The 13,076-nt window shown below is 34.3% G+C and overlaps 1 long non-coding RNA gene across 1 annotated transcript in view; it reads left to right on the plus strand.

The window, feature by feature from the left end:
* Positions 1-13,076, plus strand: part of LOC141744169 (uncharacterized) — a 53,316-nt gene that overhangs the window by 36,930 nt on the left and 3,310 nt on the right. Inside the window, exons 2-3 of the long non-coding RNA XR_012587354.1 lie at positions 4,630-4,771; positions 6,910-7,017. This is a non-coding gene — a long non-coding RNA (uncharacterized LOC141744169). The remainder of the gene's footprint in view (positions 1-4,629; positions 4,772-6,909; positions 7,018-13,076) is intronic.

Consider the following 13,076-nt stretch of genomic DNA (forward strand, 5'->3'; position numbering starts at 1 on the left):
TCATCTTTATAACTGCGTAGTTTTAATCACTACAAATGCAACTTATTACTGTCACATTTCTGTTGGCTGGAAGTCACTTATATAAATGCATTTATAAATATTTAGATATTGAATTTCACTGTTTCAGAAGTTATACTTTATCATGGTCTAATTTATTTCGCTGTATGTTAAAAAAGGCTACTAGTATAATTGAACAGAATAAGATGTTATGAATTCTTTCTGGTAATTTAAAATGAAGATGAATGATAAAATTACACTTATATAGTTTAGAACCTCGTATTTACAGTTCAGTAAAACCACAAAAAGCCCATGCCTTTAGATTTAACTTACAGTGGGCTAGTTTGAGGTTTTAGGTAATCGCAATATTTGGCACAAATGAGTGCAGTAATGAACTCTGTTTTGTCACCAAAAATATTCCCGATCTTTTCAATTTGTTCTTTTTATCACTTCTCGTTTTGGAAGCTGATGTTGCATGCCATCTTAATTCAGATGCATACATAGTCATACTGCCAATTCATGAACATTATTTGCTGGGAACTATCATTAGTTCCTCTTTCCTCACACTTTTATGTTAGATTATATCTGTCTTCAAGGGAAAAACAACAGCAAACAAACAAACAATCAAAAAACCAAATAAACCCCTAACCTTAGTGACTTCAGAAAGAAGTAGGTATCACTACTTTAAAAAATATTTTATGTTAAGTTTCATGTTTGGATTTGATGCTTTTAGATTGTATTATATTTTACTTGTTAAGAATATCGTTCAATATGCTGAAAATACTACTTACTGCATGCCACTGTAAAAACAGTGATCAAACTAACATCTTTCCTCAAGCAGATCGTAGGAATGTACTCCTTTTGTTTTGCCTTCAAGAATTGAGTTACTATGCCATAAAAATTGACTTTAATGGAGTCATCATGTGCATATACCGTAACTGAGAAACCGTATGATCTAATTACTGTAACCTGTTTCTTTCTTAACCCTAAATCTCTGTTCTCAGTTTCTGCATCATGCCTAATAGAATATTATACAGGCTTTGGGCTGTTCAATCTAGGGATTGTGAGGTGCCTAGGATCTTTTGAATAATGAAATGTTGAATTATAGCGTCTATATGTGTAGCTTCCTAGGGAGTAGCAGGCACAGATTTCAGTTCAAGATCTTCAATCATGTACATAAGTTTAAGTATAAAAATTATTATTATCTCTTTGTGTTAAAAATGCCTTTTAACATCACTTTGATTTTACAGTAAATAGAGTAAATTGTGCTGAACATTCTTCTGTAGATGTGAGAGTATGGTTAGAAATGCCAGTGATCTGACTGGGTGATGTATTTCTACAGCAAAGTTTTCTTTCGTATTATTTTTACTTGGAAACAGGCTCATTTGAATTTGCAAGGGATTGGAATAAATAATTTTCCTTGAGACTATATAGTGTGTCTACTGTTTTAAAAGCAGAGATTGCTTCTGATGTTTTGTTCAGGATTTCCGTTTTTCATCAGAAGATCCTCACTCTTCAGTATAGGCAGCTGTGGTATTTGAAGTTGATCACAATTTTGAAATGTTTTTTCAGTGATGTAAGGCTCACTACTCTGTAAGTAGGGTACACCTACAAAAAAGCATCATCTGCATAAAATGAGAATGGCTATGACTTTTTTGTTTGTTTTTTAGTTTGGATTTGCAAAACATGGAATATTTTATACCTTGTGGAAATACATACTTTTCATTATCACAGAAAGTAATGGTATGACATTAACAATGTTTAATGCATGTTTTTAAATGTCCTACTCTTGTTCTGTGTAAAGCTCATCTACTTGTCAATTGCCATCCCCGGAAAAGAGAAGCAAAAATGTACAGATTAAATCATCTCATAGTAAAATGACAATCTGCATATTTTATTCTCCTTAACGGGCCTTTATATTTTTACAGTTTATTATTAGTAATTTAATCTCATTTGTCTAGACACACAAGCTGACATCCCTCTAGGTGGGATTCAGTTTGGAGTTCATTTCACATTTTTAGCTGCCAGATAAATTAAGTATAACTGATGTACGGCTGCTATCTGCTCGACACTTTCTCACACCACAGAGGAGATGTTGGAGATCGGGCCATCCAACTCCTGAAGACCCCCACCAGTGTGGTTAGAATGTACAAGACTTTTCCTGCTGTGCCAAGGTTTTGTTCCATTAATAATAATATCATGCTATTCCTTTATTAGTATCATAATAAAAGGTAGGTAATTCCACAAAATTAACCATATAAAAAATTCAATATGCTTATCCATATTACAGACTTCAAAATAAATTAGATTTCTACATGATCTAATCTGTCACAATTTAAACTAGTTTTAAGAAGTCCATTCTGTATGTATCTGGACAATATTAACTTTTTTCTATCATGCATAAACCAGTAATAAATAGTGCCTTATAGAGCCACTTGATGGTGCTGTCACCCTTTTACTCTGGAAATTCAGTTTTGCTGTCATGCTTCCTTTATAATAGCGAGCATCTTAAACTGCTTTATGTGGTGAAGAAGGAGGAACTGTATAATCAAGGAAAAAAAAATGTTGTTTTCCTTTCTTTTCTCTTTTTTTTTTCTTTTTTGCCAGGAAAAGGTAACATGTTAAGAAAGAAATCTGTAAGCCTGTGAATTTTTATCATAAGAATGTATACAGTGGGTATAGAGAGATAATATACATGTGGAAAAAAAAATCTAATCTGAGGAAGACGCTAACTGGTATTTTCATGATTTTGAAGTTATTTGTGCATAATGAAGAAAAAATATGACTGAGTTGTTTTTCTGAGATGGTAGCAAAGGTGGTTGGTTTTTTTTTTCCAAAATAACAGGAAGATGATGCTCTTTGAACAGAAGCTGAGTATGGATGGCCAGTCTTATTCCTAGTTTGTGTGTCTGAGAATGTTCTCTCTGTGGCAGATGTGTCAAATTTGTTAGAAATGATGTGAAAATTGCAGTGAATTCTGCTGTTTGGTTTAGAATTAGTAAGTGAAATTTTAGATATATAATGTATTAGCTGAACTGGTTGTTTTCTGATCTCTAGAGACACATTTAGTTTACAGGCCATGTTAATGTTTTTGTGTGGTGCGTATTTAGCATGGTTTTGATTCTTTAAGCAAGTAATAATGCAATTGGGAGAGAAATTTTGGGTAAGTGAGATAATATTGTGTCTGTGAGGTATTTTTCATTGATGTTTCTTTGTACCATCCCAGTAAAAGCAGCTTTTACTGGGGAACATGCATATCCTGTTTAGTTCTTCATTAGGAGTGTCTCATTTTCACTGTTTTTTGTTATAAAAATTTTTATTTTTGAATTGAACTTTCTGAATTGAAGTACTCTACCTATTGATTTTCATACTAACCCCTGTAAACTCTGCTATGAATTCCAATAGTTTACTGTTGGTGTTTTTTTGCATGATTTTAATTAATACAGGGTGGCCTTTAATAGTCTGGACTGAATTTCATATATATATATATATATATATGCATAGAGTTGAACATAAAGCTGAAAAAGTTAGTAATGAAGTGAAAGGGAATATTTGTACAGATTGTTGAGTCAAAGTAGACGTCTTCTATGCAGCTTAGTATATTTCCTTCAGCCATTTACAACTGATGACTACTATATAAATGTATTCATATTGGAAACAGGCAATTTAGGCCCCAGCTGGGTGGGGTGGGGAATATGACACAAGCACATAGTAGAACAAAATGACACTATATGAACATAAAACTTGAAATTTTTTTATATACCTCATGTTAAATGGAACTGTTGTTTCTGGTCTAACTTCCTTAAAATCTGTTGAATAGAACATAACTGGATGTGTGTTTGACAGCTTGAAAGATGAATATGTAGATGTGTGCAGAAAGTGTAATTGGATAGATGAGTGGTCCGTTGAGCAGCGTTGTAGCGCTGAGGTCTGTAACTGCTTGATGTGGACAGTGATAACTTGAATTTTGTTACACTGGCCATTTTTATGCATTCTGGTCCATATAGCTTGAAACTAAATTGTTATTCAGTACTTTCTTTCCTATGGCAATCATCACTGCATCTGTGGGAGAGATATCTGTGCTCTGCTTGATGTGTTGTGTATGGCTTAAGAAGCAGTTCTGTATAGGAATTCAAATGAAAAATCCAACTTTTATATGTGAGAAAACGCTTTATAAAAAATGTTTCTACAGTCAAATATGCTGTCTGGAATCAGAAGGTGCCTACCTGCTGGAGTGCGCTGAAGTTGTAAATCCTCAATGCTCTCTTAGTTGATAACTGAAGTTATTGTTCTCTGTAGTGACATCACGATGTCACCAGTGAAACAAACCAATGTTATTAGGGAATTGTTAGTTTCACAACTGCTATTTGTAGAGAACAGTGAGACTGAGGGTGTTGAGGGTGTAGCGTTCATGTGAGTCAGGAAATATGGTGAAGACCTGCTTAGTGGCCTATGCAATGTGATAAAATTAAACCACTGCTTGGTTTGTATTGTAATTATGATATATCTAGCAAATGTCTTCCCCCTCCCCCATTATATATTTTAGCTGTACTTTGTAGATAAGGCAAAAATGTGGCCAAGAAATTGGAAAATTCTTTGGCTTAATTTTTTTTTTCCTTCCCTTTACATTAGGATGTTACTTATTCTGCCCTGAACTATAGAGGAATACATGTTAGTAATTTAACTGGGAAACGTTGTGAGTTTAAATCTCAAGAAGGACCAGGACCTGGGCAATATGAAGTAACTCAGAAAATAACAATTTTGGAATAAACAGGTAAAAAAAAAAAGTTATGTTTATTCTTTAGAATTAATTTGTTATATTTTTTGGTTTTATATGCATTGTGCTAATATATTTTGATTATTTTACAGTTTTAGCCTTTCGGTTTGCAGCAATCAGGCTCATTTGCTGTTCCTGAGCTCTTATGCTTCATGAAGACTTTCACATATGCAGATATTTCTGCTTGTTTCACTGGAAACGTAGTCCTTACAGTTATTAATTTTGCTGTGGTTTCAGGGCAGTGAACACATTTTTAAAGGTTTATTTTACTGAAAGCCAATTTACTTCACACTTGATAGCTTGTAAAAAAAAAAAAAAAAATAAAAAAATAAATCTCCTTTTGGTAACATGGTTGAGCTCTTGATTCATCCAGGCTGGTCTTCTGCCACACTTGATAGCCTTTTTGCATATTAGAATGTACTTTGAGGAAAGTGTTCTTGAATATCAATCAGCTCCGCTCTCCTGAGCCCCTTGGCCATTCACAGCCATGCCCTATGGGATACAATCAAGCGGATCCCTGAGCAAGTCAGACCTAGGAGTGGTGGTCTGCCAGGCTTGTTAGTGATGAAAAGGGACAAATTCTTTGGGGATGTGAAGGTCGAAGTGGTGGTGGAATTTAAGATCCTGAGAGAAGTGTGCAAGGCAAATAGTAAAATTAATCTTTATTTAACTAATCCTTAATTTAGCCCCTTCTCTTGACTTCCAAATGGTTCATCATCAAAAAGGATGTAGGGAAGTATCTTTCCTAGTTGAGCTTATAACTTTGTGTTGAGAGGAAGGCATCTCACTTGTGTCTGTAACTTCCTGTAGAGGTGCTCATTAAGGTACTGCAGACTATGTATTTCTACTACTGTGGAAGTGCTCACTAAGGTACTAGAAAATGTGTGTATGACCATTACTTCCTCCTCTGTGTGTCTTATGAGTATAAATGACCAGATTTAATTTCTTTTAAAAACAACAACAACAGGACTTCACCGTTCAGATTGTATATCCTGTTCTCAAACTTAAAGTGAAACAGGAAGTTAGCATGAAAAGTTTGGGAAAGACAAGATTTTAGAATCTCTTTCAATGGCTGTGCTGGCTGGCTTAAGAAGCAATGTGGTCAATATGCTGTCTGATGTCAATTGTGTTTGTAGGCAAGTAACAATCTTGTTATAAAAGGCAATTAAGTATGTAACTCTGGCCTATGACTGCAGAGCACTGCCAGTTTGCATCTTTGTGATTCTGCTCTTAAATGCCTAAATTGCCTATTCCTGGTGTAGGCTATTACACTTTGTATGTGTTTTTGTTTTACGAAGCGTTAGTTGATGTTTGTGCCTGAAAGATGAGTTTCTACATGTATTTCAGAGACCTGGGTCTGTGGAACTTCTGAATAAAGATAAAAATAACAATTACTTATGTCCATATACTTAACTTAGTCCCTAATCAGTTGATTATTTTTCAGACTACAGATGTAAATTAATTAGAAATTGAAGAGAGAAATTTTAAAAATAAACTTCAACATGTGTTATTTGTAGGCTGGTTGGTCTTAATTTGCTATGCAAGCATCTGTCATGGTTTAAGTCCTTTCCAGTGTCTTCACCAGACTTATTGGAGTGTCATTTGAAGTAGTGATAAAAACTATTTGTGTATTTAAAGTGATTTCCTTTGAAAGCCTTTTTCCTAAAATCAGTCATAAAAGGGTTCTCTAGAGAGTTGCTGTTATCAAGAGAATTTTCGAAATTTGTGACGTAGGTCGTCTTTGGCTAATTTCAGTTTTAAATCTTATAATTAGAGTTAGAGTATCATAACTTACTCGAAGCTTTGTTTTACATGTGTTACGGTATTGTATCTCAAAAATTGTATGTTCTCTTTTCTGTATGCTTTTTGGTTTTTTTCCATTGAGATGTTGTTAGAGTCATCCTGTGACAACTGCATGATTTTGCCATTATTGAAACATGATTTGTATTGCTTCTTTGGGTTTACAGCATAATTGTACAATATCGTGGGACCCCTCCCATTAGCGAGTAATCTTAGGCTTTCATTAGTTATTGCGAACAGCAGCTGTTTGTAATAGGAGAATAGGCTTTCACTAAGTGTATTTAGATAAGCATTTAAAAATGAAGACTCATAAATCTTTCCTTTAACTTCTGAAGGGAAACTGCAGTGCATTATGAATCAACAACAAAAAAGAAGGCAAGAAAAAATATGACCTCTTCATCCCACAGTACCATGAAATAATAGAATTACAGGAAGAAAAGGAGGTAATGGCATTTCAGCTTTTTCCTACTATTTGAAAACTAATTTATACCTGGATTTCAGGTATAAGGCTTTTATATGCAGGATGAAAAAAACACTGCAATTCATGAGTGTTTTTTTTCTCTCCTATTTCTCCGTAAATCCTGCGAAATAATTTAAGAGCATAAGCTTTTTATACTCTGTAGAAATCGTGAAGCTGAGTATTTTCTCACGCTTTTTGAATAGTATGTCAAAATTGAAATCAAGTGACTCCATAATTCCTCTCAGAATTCATCAAGATTCAATAAATATACATCAAAACATATTTAGAATAAATTACCTGTACTATTGTTTTTGTTTAAAGTATATTTTAAACTGAATAAATGGAATATTTCAGATGTTTTGTATAACACGGCAGAATTTTGGAGCCCTTAGGTGTGCATGCAGAAAGTTTAAGCTACAGGCAATTGCTTTAACTTCTATATATTTTTTTTCTTATGTAAAAATGCTTTCTTTTTACATATGCTTTATATATTTATATTTTTAGAGATTGCAGTTAAAGAAATTTAAAAAAATCAGTGCTTCACTAGATCCAACTGCATTTTCTCTTTTGACTGAGTTTTCCGTGTGTCCAGCAAAGTGTTTCAGGTGTGAACCCTCTTGGTTTTGTATGTTTTTAGTTTTTCTACTTTCACTCAGTGTCACTACAAAGAATTGTAAGGTAAATGGGATAGATGCTACCAGTTTGTGCTGATAAGTGATAGGAGAACACCAAGCGTCACTTTTCAAACTTGTGAGCACTAGAAGTAACTAATTGCATTTTCATTAAACAAGTAACTGCCATTTCTGGATCAAAGGACAGAAACATTCATAGTTCTGAGAGAAAGCTGCAAAGAATTTATTTCATGCATGCGAAAAGTTTTGTTAAAATTCAAGGAACTTAAACTTGAGTATAGCAACGGGACTCTGGAATTTGAAAATCTTTGTATGTAGGTGCAAAGCTGAGAAAAAATATTTTTAGCACACTACCTTTTAACTGAAGGCTGTTACAACTAAGACTGTTGTGTTGCTGTACAGAGAATCCTGAAACTGTGTTAGCATAGCATAAACTTGCAAAAGCTGTCTGATGAGATCTCTTGAAATAATGACGTTGTCTTGCAAATGTTTACCGGAACCATAGTTTCTTGTTTGGAATAGTCTCAGGTGATAATTAATGAGGAAGTTAATACCTTATCTCATGCAAAGGCCAAAGGACCAAACAGTGACTTGAATGGGTGGAACTGCATTAGTAGGAGGCAGCTGTTCTCCTGGCATATCATCAGATGTGTGCCATGCTAAGAGGTCTAAACATGAGATTGTATCTTCTTAGCTCTCTTATGCTTTATCCCTTGACTCCTAATAAACTATTCAGTGTTCCTTGGGTGTGTAAAGCTGCCCTTGACGTAAGAGGTATACAGAAACACTACAGATACACCTAGCACTCCTTTTACTGGGGAAGAAGCAATGTAGAAAACTAGATAGATTCAGGAGGGAGGGGAGGGGAAAAAGGGTGTTTGTAGGCAGGGAGTGGTAAAAAAGGAGAAGATAACTATGTTTTTGCATGTTGGTAGAGGCAGAGAATGTAGTGTGTCTTTCTATCTGGCTTTAAAGTTCAATAAAAACTTGATGAATGAATGTTGCTTCATATTTTCAAATTACATGATATGTCTGATGACACTATTCTCTTCAGGTTTCTGTGCTAATGCATAAAAAATTTGTTATAAAAATAAAATTATCAGATAAAAAAATATGTAAAGTGAGAATTAAAGTTGAGAGTACATCCCAGTAATTTAAGTTGATGAACACTGTGTTGTAATTACCTTAGAGATCTCAGTTCTTTGAGGTATGGAAAGTAGAACTGACCAGATAAAAAAACACCTTTTTGTCCCTAACTAGGATGATACACACAGTTAAAGGTGTGTGTGTGAAATACTTATGTGAACAGTTAGCTGAACTCAGCCCTGTGCTTTGGGATTGAATGCAATAACTGGAAACCTTCGTCTTGCAATCAAACTTAACCCTGATCTTTGGGATTGGATTTCCTCATGTCCAGGAAAGATTATATGCTGATTTTCTTCTTTTCTATTGCAAAGGCATTCGTAACATTTACTTTCCTGTGGATCCACAGGTTTCTGATAAGACATGAGCTTAAAATGCAGCCTATTAATCCGAGCAATATCTTTCCACAGTACTCTTTCACAAAGTTTGTGAGAACTTCATGTCAATGAGTCTTGCAGGTTCTTAGTCAAATTTGGTTGAGTGACTAATAGGGTCAAAATTATCATGAAAGGATGAATTGACTTACATATCTACAAGCATTACCACATCCATTGTTTTCTCTAAAGACCAGGCTGCAAATTGCAGTGTTTTTAATAATCTGCTCATTCTAATTTAGATTCACAAATGTTAAAATGTTCGGCTGAAACTGTGTATTTGTCATAGCGTGCCTTCTGGGAAAGACAAGGGTTTTCTAAATTGAGCTTATTGGGAGTTTTCATGCCTGAAAAGATTTGGATATTTTTTTAAGCTGCCCTGCATGTAAAGTACTATGGCCTTGGAATTTGTGAAGAAGCTTATAAATTCAAAAGCATGTGTAGGCTGTTCTTAAACTGGGAAGTAGAAAAGGAAGCAAGGGGCTCACACCGTTTCAGAAAAGAGGAGAAACTGATCTAAAAATGTGAAGCATCAATCTGGATACTTTTTAAAACTTACTGTGTTCCCATTTTGTGGTGAAAAGTCCGTAAAAATGTTTCTTCAATTATATTAGTATCATTAAGATACTTTATCTTAAGGAAGCTAGGCTTTTAAAGATTCTTCTTGTAATAACTTCCACTGAGCAAGGGCAGAATAAAATTTTCTTGAAGAATTTCAGAGAAAGGACTACAGACTCAGATTTCACTTTGTAGTGGTACTAATACAGTATTAACAAAAATGAGCACAGCTTGGAGAAGTGCTGCCAGTTTCTTATTTGTTCCTTACTACTGATGACTTTCAGGTATCTTTGTTCTGAATACCTTGAAGAATGCCAAGGATCAACAATCTCTAAACTGAATGTGGTCAAAATTGCAGGATTGTTGTGAAAAAGAGAAATGCCAGATGCTACATTAGGATGCGTACATAGAAGTATAGCCTGCAAGGCACATAAAAGAATTCTTGCTAGCTGTGCTACACAGAGTAGGCTTTACCTGGAGTATGGTGTCACATCAAGTGTATTTAGACTAAAAAATGTGGAGACCAATCAGAGTCAGTTTAGAGGAAAATAATGCGACTAATGAGAGATTTAGAAGATGTTCCTAGATAAAAAAATTAATGAACTGTATTAGTTAATGTAAATAACAAAAGGGGACTTACTGTAGTAATCTTCGACTATGCAAAAGCTTGCTGAAGAGAGATGGGAAATAACGTGATTTAGAAATCCATCTCTATAATCCAGATGAGAAGAGAGAAAAGCTTTGGACTAGCACAGATTTGTGTAAATGTGCTTCTTTCGAAAGAGTTTGTTATCAAAGGCTTGTAAATTTGATCAATTTCTGTTCTCCATGCGGATTTTGGTTGGATTTTTTTTTTCCTGACTCAAATTTCTGGAAGGTTTTAGTGAATAGATTCCTTTATTTTTGAGAACAAAGAATGTTTCAGGTGAGACGGGATATACTTTGTCAATCGCCAAAATGAAAGCAAATTCTGACTTCGTATTTGATTAGCTCTAATACCTTAACAGAAAATTATTTAAAAACTTGAAGCTTGTTGTCAGTTCTTCAGTTCTGATTTTGTTACTGTGTTTATGCATATGTATATGTTTTGAACCTGCAACACATACATATCCCTATGAAATTTGGGACATCCTGAGGTTAGAAATATATTCACTTTCCATACTACATAAAAGAACACTATTGACTCTGTGTTGGAGATGTATCTTTTGTCAGTCTGGTAAATATCTGATTCATTTTCTCGAAATGCAATAGTTGGAAAAAAAAGCAGTAGCTTGTGGATGTACTATGTTACTATTTTGACACAAGTTAACAATCTGCTATATTCCTCTGGATCCGTGAAAATGGTCATGTTTGAGAAAGGAGGGTAGGATACGTGTAACAACTCTTTCTATGTGAGTTGAGAATAGAATGTAAGGAAATAAAGCAGGATTTGGATAGAGCACTTTCTCCTCCCCCATCGTATCTCTAACTAGCTGATCAGTAGCTGAGTCCTTTGAACCATCACTTGTTTTCGGATGATGTGTGAACACATGTATCACAAGTTTTGTACATGGTGTCTTCTTATCAGTCTTCCTTTTTAAATATCTACAGATTTTACCTTAAGATTATACACTTAAATCAGTTTCGAAGTTAAACTGAACCTGTGAATACTAACAGCAATTTTCCCTAAGTAGTCCTAAACTTCAGTGCTTGTTTAATGTCTATACTACACTATTTAAGTATGCAACAGCATATTTTTTACTCAGGGGTCTGTCTTTTCTGACTGATGCAGGAGTGAAGCATGCATATATAGGGAAATGAGATTCTGTCCAAAAGACCTTTAAAAAAAGTGTGATGGTGGGAGGACTGAATTGGTAGACACTACTAGACTTCTGTGTGCTGTCATCTTTAATTTTAACAAAGCAGGAATGTCTCCTATGTATGGACTATAAGTTTTTAAAGCTACACTATACTTTCTCAGTTGTAATTACACATTTAAAGCAAAAAGGATATGACAGATAAAAATAGAAGATGCATTAATTTTGTGCCTAATGACCAGATTTTATTAGAATTATAAGACTTTCTCATTTAGAAATTGGAGGTTGTCCTCAGTAGGCAAGTGAGATAACTGAAAAACACAGAAGTCCCCCTCGGAATGCACTGTACCCATGCTATTATGATATTAATACTTGAGTTTCTTTTTAAATGCTAAGGGTGTATTTCTAGATTGTGATAGCTTTTATTTGCCAATGGTATTGTGAATAATCCCATGAATAACCAATTACTTTGGTTTTGCTACACTTTGCTTATGTTTGGTACCCATTCACTCTCAAAGCTTTATTTTGTTTTGTTTGTTACTAACCTCACTACTGTTAGCTTGTTGTCATGGGATAAATCAGTGAAAGCCTCTGTTATAAATCACTCAACCATATATAGTGAGTTTCATCTTGTATGTAATGTTAGTAGCTTGTTGCAAAAGAGAATTCTCAGGATCATATAGATTGGAGTTACTGGATCTTGAAGAGCTTCTGTTGCCTCAGGCAAAAGAATGAGGCTGCTTAATCATTTCAGTTCTGGGAACAACAGTAAATCATCTGTGAATTTAAATCTGTTTGAAAAGGTAACTTACACTGGAGTCTCTCTTGGCATATATTACGCAAAACTGCAATTTGTACCCTCACAGAGTAGACATAAATTTCCTTACATTTACTAGAAATCATTGCTTATATGCAAGGTAAATTTTCGAGTGTCACTGACTCATTAGTTTTATATGGATTTTTAAAATATGGATGAAAAAGTAGGTTCAATACATACACAAGATTAACAAAGCTATTTCTCATTCTGTTCAAAAATAGTGTTGTGACTTAAAATTTGAGAAGGCTGGTTTTTGTCTTATAATACTGAGAATTAAAAATTGTTTGGTGTTACCTTTTGTTTGTTGAAACTTCAGGAGTTTTTAATAGGTTATGACTTGGATAAAAATTACATGACTTCTATCAAACCAAAAATTCACTTTTACTTTTAGCCTAGGATAAGGATGTAACAATACTCTTTACTTCTCAAACATTCTATCCTAAAATGCCAGTGCCTTCCTTCTCTGCCTCCCATCCTCCCCTGTATGAATGTGTTGAGCCTTGCAAAATGAATGTGCTGGGATCCTGATGTTCAGTTTACAGTTAAGGTTGTAAAGAAGTTACAGGGCATATTAAGGGTTATTCAACAGATGAGCATGGCAAAGAATTTAAATGTTGTCATCTAGTAAGAATGTCTTCCTCATTTTTATCAGACCAGCTACTGATGCAACGTATTATTTGTTTAATGTTACTACAGGATTGTTTCTGTTCTTTTTTTTTTTT

Source organism: Larus michahellis, chromosome 5 (genome assembly GCF_964199755.1).
Source record: "Larus michahellis chromosome 5, bLarMic1.1, whole genome shotgun sequence".
In the NCBI taxonomy this organism is placed as follows: Eukaryota; Metazoa; Chordata; class Aves; order Charadriiformes; family Laridae; genus Larus; species Larus michahellis.